The sequence below is a fragment of the Phascolarctos cinereus genome, unplaced genomic scaffold, assembly GCF_003287225.1.
Source record: "Phascolarctos cinereus isolate Bilbo 61053 unplaced genomic scaffold, phaCin_HiC Scaffold_4;HRSCAF=312, whole genome shotgun sequence".
Classification (NCBI taxonomy): Eukaryota; Metazoa; Chordata; class Mammalia; order Diprotodontia; family Phascolarctidae; genus Phascolarctos; species Phascolarctos cinereus.
Genome location: NW_027555847.1, coordinates 647,016,975 through 647,033,708, shown reverse-complemented (window position 1 = coordinate 647,033,708; position 16,734 = coordinate 647,016,975). Strand labels below are relative to the sequence as shown.

Sequence of the window (16,734 nt, the reverse complement as noted above, 5' to 3'; positions counted from 1 at the left end):
TTCATTTACTACCTATGTGACCTTGGGCAAGGAATTTGTCTCTGGGCCTCAGTTTCTTCATCAGTAAAATAAAGGGGCCGGGCTAGCAGACTTCTAAGGTCCCTTTTCCAGGTCTAACTTCTGTCATCTGTTAGTGTTCTCTTCTACAGCCTAACCATCCCAAGGACCTCCAACCATCCTTCATATTGGAGGACCCACCGCCACTAGCATCCCCTTCAGAATTGACCCTTCCTAAGACATGGAAATCAGGTGAGCAAACTGTCTCCCTTTAGAATCAATGTCTGCAATAAGACCTTCAAAATCTTGATGAGGAATTGTAGCAAACTCATCTCCAGGCCCAAAAAGCACAGGAATTGCATTGCTGTGTCAGGATCCATTGATGCTATTAAAGAAATAATGATATCGATTCTTTAAAAAAATAAACTTTTAGACGTAGCCTGAAAAATCTCTGTCTTAGAAAGGGACCCAGTCCATTCATGCTACAAGCTATCTGTGCTCTGAATAAATCCCTTTTCTTGCCTGACACCTTCTTTCCCTTCTCAGGACCATTCCCCCTCCTCCATGTCTGGAATCTTTCTTGCTGGAAACTTCTATCTTCCACTCAAGTTCATTTATTGGTTCGAGCCTGCCTATGACCTCAGAAACAGGAAGCCAATCAGATAGTCCTAGGTGAGAATCCCCAGCCTTCTCCTATAAAACACCTGGACTCAGCTTCCCCATTTCAGTGTGACCATATTGTGTGGGACTGCCTAGATGTCCCCGCAGAAGAACTGGAAGAGCAACCAGGAAGAGAGGAGCCTGCATAACCTGGGTGATGTATTATTGGCCCCACTTCCCTTCTTCCCTTCCCACTCATTCTTGCCCCTGAAGTTTATTGCCTTTCTGTGAGTAGTAAAATACAAGGTCATTATCACCTCTGCTATCACCTGGTCAGTTTTCTGTTTTTAAGACTCCCCAAAGCATATACTGGCCAAGACACCTTGGGCGGGGAGATGAAAGTGTTTAGAAAGATCATATAAACTTGTGACGAACATCAGAAGCCAACTTAGACACCATCTAATTCAACTACCTCATTTTAAAAGTAAGGAAACTGAGACTCAGTTTGTGACTGTACTCAGATTCACACAATCAGCGGAGGCAAGATTTGCCCAATTCTTGAATATCAGATCAAGCACTCTATCTATCCACTGCATGATACTGCCCACATCTACAGATGGGAAAACTGAAGTCACATTAGTAGTAAGTGGCAGAGATGGGTTTTGAATCCAGACCCCATGACCCTAAATCCAGTCACCTTTCCCGTTGTGCTCTGATGACTCCCTGCCAACAGAACCTTTTCTTTGCCTTAGAAAGATAAAAACAAGTGAGCTGGATTAGATGAAAATTAAAGCCCACCATCTGCATCTAACACTCCAGACATTCTGATGCAACAATGCTGGATAACTGCAGCCTGTCTCTGTGGTACCAAAGAGCTGAGCCAGCTCTAGGGGAGACTGTGGGGCTCTGTGCTCATCTAACATTATTACTGTGTTTTTGCTGCCCTCTGCTGGCTGGACTTGAAATTTCCTCTTCCAAAGAAGTTTTTTGATCTCTATTGGATTTATGAATCATTCATTTTAACTTGACTTTTATTGAGCACCATCTGAGCACCTAGCCCTGTGTTAGTTAAATTGAAGAAGGAGAACATGAGAAAGAAGAAGAAGAAGGTACAAGTCTCGCTTCACCTAAGGGAGTTCATGCAATTCAGTCAGCAAATTTTTCATCTAGCAGATGAAAGTAGATAAAGTGCTCAAAAAGACCCAAGTTTGAATCCTACTTCATAGATTATGCTGTGTGATCCTGAGCAATTAATTCAAACCCTACGTGCCTCAGTTTCCTCACATACAAAATTGGGGGTTAGATCCAATGACTTCTAAGGTCCCTTTCAGTTCTAAATCTATGATCTGTGAACCTACTGTGTAAGTACTGGGGGAGGATATGATTTTAGATAAGGTAAGCCATCTGCCCACACAAAGAGCTCCCAGCTAATCTGGACAGTGGCAATAAAGGGTAATGGACAGAACTCTGAACTTTGCATACTTTCCAAGCCTGTGTTCAATTTCTAGCCATGAGCTAGATGTTTGTGACATCGGATACCACAATACCTTTACAGTATCCACCTGGGAATCCAGATCATTCCTGACATAGGCTCTCAAGAAAGGATTCTTGCTGGAGATGATATTGAATTGGATTTTAAAGTATTGGATCTGAGGAGTTCAACTTCATAAAACCAGCCCAAACAAAGGGATCATTACCATATAGGATGGCGTGCTGTGTGTTTTCAGTGAAAGCAGTTAGTCCAGAGTAGAGGGGCAGGAGTATTCTATGAGATTGAAATGGGAAGGCAGGAGCATCTTCCATGGCCGGAGCTGAGTGTGATTTCGCAAAAAGATCATTGAATTTTAAGTCAAAGGCTCAGGGTTTAAATTACAGCTCGACTACTATACTCCCTTTGGAATCAGATGCTTCCTCCTTCTCTGAGCCTCAGTTTCCTCATTAGTGTCTTCATATCTACCTTTGAATCCCCAACATTCTTTGTTCTTCAAGGCTCAGATGCCCTCTCTCACTCACCTATGCCCAGGCACTGTTGTTGTTCAGTCATTTAATCATGTCCAACTCTTTGTAGATCCCCTTTGGGATTTTCTTGGCAAAGATACTAGAATAATTTGCCATTTCCTTCTCCAGCTCATTTTAAAGATGCTGAAACAGAGGCAAATAAAGTGACTTGCCCAGGGTCATACAGCTAGTAAGTGTTTGAGGCCAGAAGTACTTCAAAATTTTAATGGGAAGAGAGCTTTAGTAACTTAGGGGGTTCTTAACCTGGGGGCTCTGTATAGATTTCAGAGGCTCTGGTTACCTGGGTGGGGAAAAAATTACATCTTTCCTTTCACTAACCTCTAAATGAAATTTTGCATTTCCTTCCATTATGAATATAGGCAACACACATTATTCTGAGAACGGGTTTATGGGTTTCACTAAGTGGGGAGGGGTCCAGAACACCAAAAAGATTAAGAACCTTGCCACTAAAGGGACCAGGAAAGATCTCCATTGGAGGATGGTGGCATCTAAGCCATGATTTCAAGGAAGCTGGGTAATGCTGTACAGATGAAGGGAAAGCATTTGACCTCCTATACAAAGACTGAATATCATATATAGAGAATAGTTTCAAGTTGAGCTGAAACATAGAGTGCATAAGGGGAAATAATGTACAATCAATCAGTCTGGAAAGACAGGTTGGGGATAGATTGTGAATGGGTTTAAATGCCAGACAAAAGGATTATCATCCTACGGGAAAAAAATAGGGAGAAGCAGAATATTGTAGGGTAAGCTTCAAGTATGCTAATTTTCAGAAAAATTCGCCATCTGTGTGGAGAAGAGAGACTGAAGACAGGAAAGAAAGGAGGCTGGAAGACCGATTGGGAGATTATTGCAAAAGGTCCAGCTGAGAGCTAAATATGAGGGCAGCCAGGTGGTGCAATGGGATAGAGCCCTAGTCTTGAAGTCAGGAAGAACTGAGTTCAAAGCCAGCCTCAGAAACTTACTAGCTGTGTGATCCTGGGACAAGGAACTTTAACCCCATTTGCCTTAGTTTCCTCAACTGTAAAATGAGCTGAAGAAGGAAATAGGAAACCACTCCATTATCTTTGCCAAGAAATCCCAAAGGAGTCACAGAGGCAGACATGATTGAAAAGTGACTGAACAACAATAACAACTTTGCTGGGTACAGAGGTGGGACAGATGTGAGAGGTGTTGTAAAGGTACAATCAGCAAAATGTGGCCAGATGAGAAAAGTTATGAGAGAGGAGAGTGAAGAAAAATCTGAGGGTACCATTTCTGTTGAAAGTAGTGATTCAATTAATAGAGACAGGAAGTTAGGAAGAGGTTGGTCTGGAGGTTTCAGGCAGCAAGGTAGCACAGTGGATAGTGTTGGGCCTGGAGTCAGGAAGACTCATCTTTCCTGAGTTTAAATCCAGCTTCAGACCTACTAGCTGTGTGACCCTGGGCAAATCATTTAGCTCTGTTTGCCTCAGTTTTCTCATCTGTAAAATGAGCTGAAGAATGAAATGGCAAACCACTCCAGTATCTTTGCCAAGAAAGCCCCAAGTGGGATCACAAAGAGTTGGACAATCTGAAACAAATGAACAACAACAGCAGGTTTGAAGGGAAAAAATGATGAGCACTGTTTTAGACAATAGCTAGCATTTATATTTAGAACTTTAGGGCTTATAAAACACTTCACACATTATCTCTTGGTCTCCGCAAAACAACCCTGCAAGGGAGGTAGATGTTTTATAATCCCCCTTTTACAGATGGGGAAGCTGAGGGTGAGAGATGGAGTGACATTGTTTCTGTAGAACTCAGGTCCTATTGACTTCAAGTTCATTACTCAGATATGACACCACCTAGCTGGGACATACTAAGTTCAAGATACCCATGGAAAATGCACTTGCAAATAAATGTCCAATCAGCCTACTTGCTGATAATACAGGATGAGCAAGAAAGTATGGAGAAAAGGCCCTAGGGAAAGCAACTTGGGCTGCTCTGCTGGCATACAGGGTCACGCTTTCCCTCCCAGTAAGAGAGAGGATGAGGACTGACATCTGAGAGCAGTGTCATGAAAACCCGCTGAAGAAAGAAAAGGGTGAGTATCTGTGTATCCAAAGAGGGGAGAGAGATCTAGGTAGTCGATAGGACCAGATGTTTCAGAAGGAAGCAGGATAAGAAGAAATGTTGTGGATATTGAACAGATATAAAGCCTTCCCAGATGCCCAGCTGAAAGCTTTCACTCCATTCTCAAACATGTCATAGCACTTTGTCTGGATCCCTTTTTAGCTCCTGTCACTCTCACTTCTATTGGACGTAGTTACTCATCCATGTTGTATCTCCTAACCCAGGTAATTTTTCATTGTTGTCTCTCAGGCCTGCACACAGGATATATATAAATATATATATATATATGGATATATAGATAGATACAGATATATACATACACACACATTTCATATATATAAATATAGATGTACATATACAGCTATTATCATATGTGTGTATATACATACATGCATATAGATATGTACATGGCATGGTGGTCTATGAAAAATTCACCTAACTTGTTGTTATCTCCCCCCCCACCATCCATAGTTCTCCTATTTGTGTTTTAAGAAAGACTTTTTGGATAGGAAGCTCCTACCTCTTTTTTCCTAATCTAAAGGAAAGTGGAAGCTTCAGGACAGGGAAAAAAGGACAGATGGAACCTGCTGGGGTCTGGGTGCCAGGGGATGGGGAGTTCAAGGTTTTTTGCTCAAATCATATACTGCACATGCTCCTACCTACTTATTCATAAGCCGTTGAGCTAGAAGTGACCACAGAAGTTATCTAAATCATCTGTATTTTTCTCATTTGTCAAGTGAGGTTCAGAGAATAAGAATGATTTGCCCAAGGCCATATAGATGATAGGCTGAGTAGAACCTGGTGTTCAAGCCTAGGACCTCTGATTCTACAACTTATGAAATCACAACCTGCACCCTCACTTAATAGTAATAATAGAAAAAAGGGTGGAGGAGTGTGACCCTTGTACATAATGGCATGGTTCCTCACACAGCCTAAAACATAGTATGGGGATATTATGTGTCTCAATGAAAGCAAGATTCCCTTCAGCCTGAAAGGTCATTGTGACCTCATCAGTAATGTCATAGCAGTCAGGTTCAAGGGGAAGGTGAAGCTCTCTGCAGCCAAGTGAATCTGTCTTCATAACTTCTGAGTGAACAGGTGTTATTAAATAAGACAGGCTTAACTGGTTGAACCCATATGTTGGGGTTCTCAATGCCCTCTCATATATCCTCTTGGATATTGGCAAGAAGGCATCCCAAAGAGAGTGTCATTCTCTCTTGACTCCTGCTGTGTGGACAGAGCTCCCCCCTCCCCCAGCCATGTCTAAGGAAAAAAGGTAAATCCTCCTCTGATTGATATGCTCCTCCTCCAACTGATATCAGTTCTTCCCTCACTCCATCCTACTGAGGACCCAGAAAACATGGTATAACCTGCAAGATTGTGAAGGGAGGCACATATCAATATCTGTAGTGCCCCAGCCTCTTCTGATTTCTAGAACTTTCTCCAACAAACTTCTGATTGACTCTCCATCACCCTAGAGTATCCAAACTACTTTATGAAAAGAACATTCCTACAGAAACTTACTAGCTATCAGTGTGAATCAGTGTTTGAAGTGGCAAGTTCATGAGATCATAGGATTTAGGACTGCACTAGGCTCATAGTAGCGGAAGCTGTGGCCTACCATAATGGCTGAAGAGTCCCTGGATGCCTTGGACTCAAGAAGACTTGTTTACAAGTCTCACCTTCAACAGATATGACTTTGACCTGGGCAAATCATTTAATCTCTCAGAATTCCAGGAAACTTTCAAAACTATAAAGTGGTAGAGAAAGTACTAACCTGAATTGGTTAAAAAAAAGAAAAAGAAATGTATCTTCACCTGGGAGTTCTTTATACTAATGGAATCCCAAGGACAGTATATTATCCCTATAGATTTAAAACTGTGGCTCTGATAGCATGTTGTATACTTTATTCAGAGGGAACAGAATAGATAAAAAGGGCAGTAGAAGTAGTCATCTTTTAGGAAGATAAATACACAAGGAAATCCAGGGATGAGGAAATGTGTGTGTGTGTGTGTGTGTGTGTGTGTGTGTTAACCTAATAGTGTAACTGGGTAGATTCTGAAGCTATACTTGTATCTGTGCTCAAAATACAGGTTTGGTTTCCCTTCTAGAGGAAAATCTAGGGGCTCCTAGAACACCTCTCCACTGTTGGGGAAAATAAATGTTTGCTGAGAAGGAAATGAAGTAAATGGGTCTTCAAGGTAAAAAAAAAAAAGGAAGAAAAGATCTGGGGGAAAAAATCAGAAGGGCATCTTTATCTGTGTTAGCTGGGTGGAGAGAAGAATACTGCAGAGGAAAAATGGAAAAAGAGCTTAGATGTAGGTAACAAATAGGAATATTATGCTTAAAGGTGTAGTCAGACCCTGAGAGAAGGAAGAAGCTGTTAGTGTTCCAAGAAATTATGCTAATCCAGTTCAGGATAGCTGATAATCCTGTAAGAATCAACAAAAGAAAAAAGTCATTATTAGTCTCATATAATAAGCATTTATTGGGCTATAATGTGCCAGGCACTATGCTAAGAGCTGGGTATACAAAGAAAAGGAAAAAAAAAAACAGCAAAAACAGACCTTTCTCCCCCTGCCCAAGTTCACAGTCTAGTAGAAAGATAACATGAAAATAACTATGTACAAAAAAAAATGTATACAAGATAAATTGGAGATGATGAACAGAAGAAAGGCACTAGAACTAAGAGGGAATCATGAAAGATTTCTTGTAGAAGCTGGGATTTCATCTAGGACTTGAAGAAAGCCAAGGAGATGAGGACATTGATGAGGAAGAATAGAATTCCAGGCATGGGGTACATCCAGTGAAAACAGCTAGTGGATTTGAGAGATAGAGTGCCTTTGTACAAGGAAATAACCAAGAGTTCAGTGGCACTGGTTCACAGAGTGTGCAGGAGAGAGGGAGTTGTAAGAAGAGTTTCCACTCTTCTTAGGAACATAGGAGGGAGGCAAGTTAGGAGAGGACTTTGAATGCCAAATAATATTTTATATTTATTTGATCTTGGAGAGGTAATAAACAGCCACTGGAATTTATTGACTAAGGAGGACAAGATGGTGACGTGGTCAGACCTGTAGTTTAGGAAAAATAATGTGATAATTGAGTGGAGTATGGACTGGAAAGGGAAGAGACTTGAAGCAGGGATACCAACTAACAGAAAATTACAGTAGTCCAGATGTGAGACCTAAGTGTGATGGTGATGGCAGAAAAGAGAATGGGGGGGGCATATATGAAAGATGTTATGAAGGTAAAATCAACAAGACTTTGTACATGGGGTATGTGTTGAATGTGAAAAGGCAACATAGGTTGCAATCCTGAGTGATTGAAATAGTATTGCCCTCAAGAATAATAGGAAAATTGGGAGGGGAAGGGGAGAACTTAGGGGGGGAGTAATTGAGTTCAGTTTTGCATATGGCTTTTTAAATTATTTATTATTTTATTTTTCCCCAATTACATATTAAGAACCATTTTTAACATTCATTTTTAAAAATTCTTTCCCTCCCTCTATCCCCTCCCCCCTCATTGAGAAGGCAAACAATTTTATGTAGGTTATATATTTGCAGTCATGCAAAACATATTTATATATTAGTCATGTTGTGAAAGAAAACACAGACCAAAAAAGAAAAACCAAGAAAAACAAAGATAAAAAAAAAAAAAGTATGCTTCAATCTGCATTTAGACTTCATCAATTCTTTCTCTGGAGGTGGATAGCATTTTTCATCATAAGTCCTTCAGAATTGTCTTGGATCATTGTATGGCTGAGACTAGCTAAGTCATTATTCACAGTTGATCATCATATAATATTGATACTACCATGCACAATATTCTCCTGGTTCTGCTCATTTTACTTTGCATCAGTTCATGCATCAATCAGGTAAAACATCAGGTTTTACCAGAGTTTTCTAAAAGCATCCTGCCCATCATTTCTCATAGCACAATTGTATTCCATCACAATTATGTACCACAATTTGTTCAGCCATGCCCTAATTGACGTCTGTCCCCTTAATTTCCAACTCTTTTTTACCACAAAGAGAGCCGCTATAAATATTTTTGTGCATATAAGTCCTTTTCCTTTTTGTTTTTTATCTCTTTGGAATAAAGACCTAGTATTGGTATTGCTAGGTCAAAAGGTGTGCATGATTTTATAGCCCTTTGAGAAGAGTTCCAAATTCTTCTATGAATGGCTGAATCAGTATACCACTTCACTAACAGTGCATTAGTGTCTCAATTCTCCCACATCCCTTCAACATTTGTCATTTCTTCTGTCATATTAGCCAATCTAATAGGTGTGGGGTGATAACTTCAGAGTTGTTTTAATTTGCATTTCTCTAATCAATAGTGATTTGGAGCATTATTTCATATGATTATAGATACCATAGATAGTTTTGATTACCTTGAAAACTGCCTGTTCATATCCTTTGACCATTTATCAATTGGGGAATGGCTCTTATTTTTATAAATTTGACTCAGTTATCTACATATTTGGGAAATGAGGCCTTTATCAGAGAAACTTGCTATAATTTTTTCACAGTTATGATTACTAACTGTATTTCCCTCCATCCTATTTTCCCCTATTTATCCTATTCTCCTTTCACCTTGTCCATTCTCAAAAGTGTTTTGCTTCTGACTACCACCTCCCCCAATCCAACCTCTCTTGTTTCAGCTCTGACACTTCTCTTATCCCCTTCCTCTACTTTCCTGTAGGTTAATATAAATTTCTATATCCAACTGAATTGGTATGTTACTCCCTTTTTGAGCCAATTACCATGCCAGTAAGGTTCAAAGGTTCTCCCATCTTCCCCTTCACTGTAAAACCTCTTTTGAACCTCTTTTATGTGAGATAATTTATCCCATTCTACCTCTCCTTTTCCCCTTCTCCCAGTGCAGTCCTCTTTTCTTACCCCTTAATTTTATTTTTTATGATCATCCCATAATATTCAACTCACACCCATACCCTCTATCTATGTATGCTCTTTCTAACTTCCCCAATAATGAGAAAGTTCTTAGGAGTTAGAAGTATCATTTTCCCAAGTAGGAATGTAAACATTTTAACCTTATTGAATCCCTTATTATTTCTCTTTCCTATTCACTCTTTTATGCTTCTCTTGAGTCTCATATTTGAAAGTCAAATTTTCTATGCAACTCTAGTCTTTTCATTAAGAATGTTTGAAAGTCCTCTACTTCATTGAATTTCTATTTTTCCCCCTGAAGGATTATACTCAGTTTTGTTGGGTAAGTGATTACTGGTTGTAATCCTAGCTCCTTTGCCCTCCAGACTACCATATTCCAAGCCTTCTGATCCTTTAATGGAGAAACTGCTAAATTTTGTGTTATTCTGACTGATATTTTAATTGTTTCTTTTTGGATACTTGCAGTATTTTTTCCTTGACCTAGGAGCTCTAGGATTTGCCTATGATGTTTCTGGGAGTTTTAATGTTGGGATCTCTTCCAGGAAGTGATCCATGCATTTTTTTTTCAATTTCCATTTTACTCTTTGGATCTAGAGTAATATCAGAGCATCTTTCCTTGATAATTTTTTTTTTAGACAATCAGGGTTAAGTGACTTGCCCAGGGTCACACAGCTAGTAAGTGTCAAGTGTTTGGTCTGAGGCCAGATTTGAACTCATGTCCTCCTGACTTCAGGGCTGGTTTTCTATCCACTGTGCCATCTAGCTGCCCTTCCTTGATAATTTCTTGAAAGATGATATCTAGGTCTTTTCTTATCATGGCCTTCAGATAGTCCAATAATTCTTAAATTATCTCTCCTTGATCTATTTTCTAGGTCAGTGAAATATTTCACATTTTCTCCTATTTCATTCTTTTGAGATTTTGTTTTATTGCTTCTTGATGTCTCATTGGATCATTAGCTTCCAATCGCCCAATTCTGATTTTTAAGGAATTATTTTTTTTCAGTGAGCTTTTGTACCTACTTTTCCATTTGGCCAATTCTGCTTTTTAAGGTGTTCTTTCCTTCATTGGATTTTTGTGCCTTTTTTTTTTTTGACCATTTGGCCGATTTTGTGTTTTAAGATGTCATTTTAAAAAATATTTTTGTGCTTCCTTTACCGAGCTGTTGACTCTTTTTTCATGGTTTTCTTGCCTCACTCTCATTTATTTCCCCAATTTTTTTCCTCTGCCTCTCTTATTTAATTTTCAAACCCTTTTGAGCTCTTTCAGGAATCTTTTGGAGACTGAGACCAATTCACATTTTTCTTTGAGGCTTTGAATGTAGCAGTTTTAACTCTGTTTTCTTCTTTTGTGTTTTGATCTTCCCTGTTACCATAATAACTTTCTAAGGTCAGAATCTTTTGTTGTTGTTATTGTTTGCTGGTTTTTCCAGCCTATTTCTTGATTTTTAACCATATTAAAGCTGGGCTCTGCTCCAAGTATAAAGTAGGCAATGTTCCAGGCTTTAAGACTTTTGTGCAGCTAGTTCTGGGAGCCTATAACCTTTCAGTTTTCAAAGGTGGTATGATCTAAGGAAAGGTGTGTTTACTACTCTTCCGGCCTGTGCTCTGGTCTGTGGGTGACCACAAGCACTCTTTTCTGTCTGGAACTATGACCAGGGTCTCCATTCCCCTAAGGCCACAATCTCTGGTGTGCTGGTGCTCCTCCTCCCATGGGCTTATGACACAGGACTGCAACCCAGATCCAAGTATGGGCAACACAACATCAATCATCCTGTACCTAGCAAAGGGACCCTTGTGATCTTCTTCTGACCCCTTTACATCTGTGGGCTGAGAGTTCCAGAAGCAGCTGCTGTTGATACTGATTCAGTAACTCCCAAGACCTGCTGCTGTTTTCTGGTGCATGGCCTGCTCTGAAGCAGCCTATGGTCCACTCTCACCCTGGTGTGATATATTTTTCCTGCCGATCTTCTAAGTTTTCTTGGGCTAGAAAATTGATTCACCCCATCTTTTTGTGGGTTCTGCCAATCCAGAATTTGTTTTGATGCATTATTTAAAGTTGTTTGGAGGGAAATTTGGGAGAGCTCAGGTGAGTCCCTGCCTTTTCTCTGCCACATTGGCTCTGTCCCCCTCCTCTTCCCACTCTCAGTTTTAGAAATGTTGAGTTTAAAGTGTCTATGGAACACCCAGTTCAAAATGTCCAATGGAACATCGAGAGAGAAGTTAAGGCTGGGCAAATAGCTCTAAGAATCAGCATAGAGATGACAACTGAATCCATCAGAACTGTTGAAATCACCAACTGGCATAATATGAAGAGAGAATAAGAGGGCTTAGGACAGAGCCTTGAAGATATTCATGATTATCAAATGTGTCTTGGATAAAAACCCATCAGTGTCTGACTAACAGTCAGACAGGTAGGAGGAGAACCAGGAGAGAGTGAGAGTGTCACAAAAGCCTAGAAGAGATTAGCAAGGAGAAGAGGATAATTAACAGTATCAAAGGCTACAAAGAAGTCAAGAAGAATTGGGGGATTAAGAGATCATTGGTAACTTGTTTGGAAGGACAAGACAGGTGACAGGATAAGTAGGCAAGGAACTTGAGAGAAGGACCATGTAGAGTTGAACTGGGTTTACTACCTGGTCAAGACAGGGAAGGGATGAGAGTGAAAGCCAGTGTAGTGGTGAAGGTCTAGGAAGGAATTGAAGGTAGAAGAACAGACTGGGGTCCTAGTGAGGATGAAGAAGCATGGCTAGGATTTTCAAGGCAGAGGGAAAGGTGGAATGGCAAGAGATATGGTAAGAGATTGTGATCATATAATAGGGGTGGGGAACCTGCAGGCTCGAGGCCACATGTGGCCCTCTACATCCTCAAGGGTGGCCCTATGACTGAATCCAAACTTCACAGAACAAATCCCCTTAATAAAAGGATTTGTTCTGTAAAACTTGGACTCAGTCAAAAGGCCACTTCGAAGGACCTAAAGGGCCACATGTGGCCATGAAGATGCAGGTTACCACCCCTGATATAACGCAATGGTGTCACAGTCAAATAGAAATGGGGGTTACTAAATCATATATAAGGATCCCTGTGGGCCACATACTGACTTGGAAAACCACATGTTAATATTACCTATGTATTACTGTATTTTTATTTACTTTTCTTAAATATTTCCCAATTGCATTTTAATCTGGTTTGGATTGCACTTGGTTGCATTGTGAGCCATGTATCTGACACCTTTAATATAAAGTATGGTGGTTGGCAACTGTCTGAGAATAGAACCAAGGTGCAATTTTTTAGAGTCATTTTTTCTATATTCATGTTTTATTACTGCTTTTCTTTCCAATTCAACAAGCATTTGTTAATAGTAATAGTTAGCATTTACAGGTTTGCAAAGCACTTTACAAATATTACATCATGGGATCCTCACAACAACTCTGGAAGGCAGGGGAGATGCTAATTTATTAAACACCTAGTATGTGCCAGGGTGCTATTGTCACCTCCACAGACTTTTCCTTGTAACAGAGATATCCAACTGAGAAGAACAGAGGTTCCCAGGTCTAACAATTTATGTTCATTTCATTCTGTACTCCACCATTAAGACACTACCTGTGGGACCTTAAGTAAGTTACTTAACTTTTGCATATTTTCTAAGGCTCCTTTCAGCTCAAGGTTATGATTTTCTCACCTTTTTGGCTGAGCATAGAAGGGAGGAACCTGTCTTCTATGAAGAATTCTCTAGAGTTGATTGGCCATTACATTGAACTGATTTCTGATGCCTTTAATGTTGTTTTGTTTTACATTGTGCTGGTTATTGTATATATCTCTTGGTTCTTTTGACTTTGCTTTCTAACAATTCATAAAAGTCTTCCCAAGTCTCACTGCTTTACCTATATTCATAATTCCTTATGGTATAATATTCTAATAATCAATAAATATTAAGTGACCACAAAGGGTGCCTGGCACTGTACAGGGGGAGGGAAGGAGGGAAAAAGGAAGGAAGGAAGAAAAAGAAAGAAAGAAAAAGAAGGGGGAAGGAAGGAAGGAAGGAAGGAAGGAAGGAAGGAAGGAAGGAAGGAGGAAGGAAGGAAGGAAGGAAGGAAGGAAGGAAGGAAGGAAGGAAGGAAAAAGAAGGAAGGAAGGAAAGGAGAGAGGAAGGGAAAGGAAGGAAGGGAGGAAACAAGCATTTTTATCAAGCACTTACTATATGATAAACATTGTGTAAGGACTTCACAGATACCCTCATTTGACCCTCACAATAACCCTGAGAGATAGGTACTATGTTATTATTATTCCCACTTAACAGGTGAGGAAACTGAGGTTGGGAGAGGTTAACTGACTTGGCCAGGGTCAACACAACTAGTATGTATCTGGAGGGAGGATGTACATTGGGCCTTCCTGACTCCAGCCCAGAGCTCTATTGTTCTACTTAACTGCCTAGATTCCTTTGTTCTGGAGATACAAGTATTAAAAATTAAACCAGTGCCCTACACAAGCACACACACACACACACACACACACACACACACACACACATCTACATACATATAAACATAAGTACAGCATATATAAATATATACATATATAATAAATAGTTAAAATTATAACAATAGCTAGCATTTACACAGCACCTTAAAGGTTGGCAAAGCCTGTTTAAAATTTTTTCCTTTTTTAATTTTGAACAATATTTCATTTTTTCCAATTACATGTAGAAATAATTTTTAACATTTGTCTTTTTATTTTGAGTTCCAAATTCTCTCTCTCCCTCCCCTCCTCTCTCCCCAAGTTGGCAAGTAATTTGATATAGGTTATACATGTTCAATCATGCAAATATATTTCCATATTAGTCATGGTGTGAAAGAAAACACAGATAAAAAACACACACACACAAAAAGAAAGTGAAAAATCATATACTTCGATCTGCATTCAGACTCCATCAGTTCTTCCTCCAGAGGTGTAAAGCATTTTCATCATGAGTCCTTTGGAGTCTTGGATCATCGTATTACTGAGAATAGCTAAGTCATTCACAATTGATCACCATGCAATTTTGCTGTTACTGTGTACAATGCTCTGGTTCTGCTCCTCTTCACTTTGTATTAGCCCATGTAAGTCTTTCCAGATTTTTCTGAAAGTATTCTGTTTGTCATTTCTTATAGCACAATAGTATTCAATCACAGTCATATACCACAGTTTGTTCGGTCATTCACCGATTGATGAGTATGCCCTAAATTTCCAATTCTTTTCCAATATGAGTTACTATAAATATTTTTATACAAATTTGTCCTTTTCCCTTTTTTATCTCTTTGCAATATAGACCTAGTAGTGGTATTTGTGTGTCAAAAGGTATTCATAGATTTATAGCCCTTCTTGGACATAGTTCCAAATTTCCTTCCAGTCAGGTCAGTTCACAATTCAGCCAATAGTCATTAGTGTCCCCGATTTTCCCACATCCCTTCCAACACCTCATTTTCCTTTTCTTTCATATTAGATAATCTGATAGGTATGAAGTGGTACCTCAAAGTTGTTTTAATTTGCATTTCTCTAATCAGTAGTGATTTAGAGCATTTTTTCTTTTTTGTTTGAGTCTTTTTAGGGGGGAGGAGAGGTAATCAGGGTTAAGTGACTTGCCCAAGATCATAGAATATTTTTTTCATATGACTATAGATAGCTTTATTTCTTTATCTGAAAACTCCTTGTTCATATCCTTTGACCATTTATCAAATGAGGAATGATCTGTATTCTTATAAATTTGACTTAGTTTTCTATATATTTGAGAAATTTAGGCCTTTATCAAAGATATTTGCTATAAAAAATTCTCCCAGCATTCTGTTTTCCTTCTAATTGCATTGGTTTTATTTGTGTAAAAACTTTTTCGTTAATCAAAATTATCCATTTTACATCTCACAATGCTCTTTATCTCTTGTTTGGTCATAAATTCTTCCTTTATCGATAGATCTGACAGGTAAACTATTCCATGTTCCCCTAATTGGCTTATGGTATCACCCTTTATATCTAAATCCTGTACCCATTTTGGCCTTATTTTGGTATATGGTGTGAAATATGTTGGTCTATACCCTAGTTTATGCCAAACCGTTTTCCAGTTTTCCTAGTAGTTTGGTTTTTTTTTTAAATAGTAAGTTCTTGTCCCAAAAGCTTATATCTCTGGGTTTGTCAAACACTAGATTAATACGGTCATTTACTACTTCATATTGTATACTTAATCTATTCCACTGATCTACCGCTCTTATTTCTTAGTCAGCACCAGATTGTTTTGATGATTAGTAATTTGTACTACAATCTGAGATCTAGTATGGCTAAGCCACCTTCCTTCACATTTTCTTCATTGATTCCCTTGATATTCTTGATCTTTTGTTCTTCCACATGAATGTTGTTATTATTTTTTCTAGCTCTATAAAATAATTTTTGGTAGTTTTATTTGTATGGCACTGAATAAGTAAACTAATTTAGGGAGAATTGTCTTTTTTATTATATTGACTCAGCCTATCCATGAGCAATTAATATTCTTCTAGTGGTTCAGATGTGAATGCAGAGATGGAGAACCTGCAGCCTCAAGGCCACATGTGTGAAAAATTGTAATTGTGTTCATATGGTTCCTGGCTTCATCTTGGCAAACAGACTCCCAAGTATTTTGTATTCTCTACAATTATTTTAAATGGAATTTCTCTTTCTATCTCTTGTTGCTGGACTTTGTTGATAACATATAAACATGTTGATGATTCATGTAAATTTATTTTGTATCCTGCAACTTCGCTCAAGTTGTTAATTATTTCAACTAGTTTTTTGATTGATTCTCTAGGGTTCTGTAAGTATACCATTATATCGTCTACAAAGAGTAATAGTTTTGTCTCTTGATTGCTTATTCTAATTCCTTCAATTTCTTTTTTTATTCCTATAGCTAGAATTTCTATACAATATTGAAAATAATAGTGTTGATAATGGATGTCCTTGCTATACCCTTAATTTTGGTGGGAAGGAATCTAGTTTATCCCCATTAGAGAAAATGCATGCTGATGGTTTTAGATAGAAACTACTTATCATTTTAAGGAAAGCAGCTAGGCGGCGCAGTGGATACAGCATCGGCCCTGAAGTCAGGAGGACCTGA

General features: G+C 38.9%; 1 protein-coding gene across 1 annotated transcript in view; it reads left to right on the top strand.

Annotated features, from left to right (window-relative positions):
- The first annotated feature begins 706 nt into the window (after window positions 1–706).
- LOC110214246 (maestro heat-like repeat family member 5) overlaps window positions 707–16,734 on the top strand; it is a 124,779-nt gene continuing 108,751 nt past the window's right edge. The window contains exon 1 of the mRNA XM_020995072.2: window positions 707–811. The gene's annotated coding sequence lies outside the window, so the exon portion shown is untranslated. The remainder of the gene's footprint in view (window positions 812–16,734) is intronic.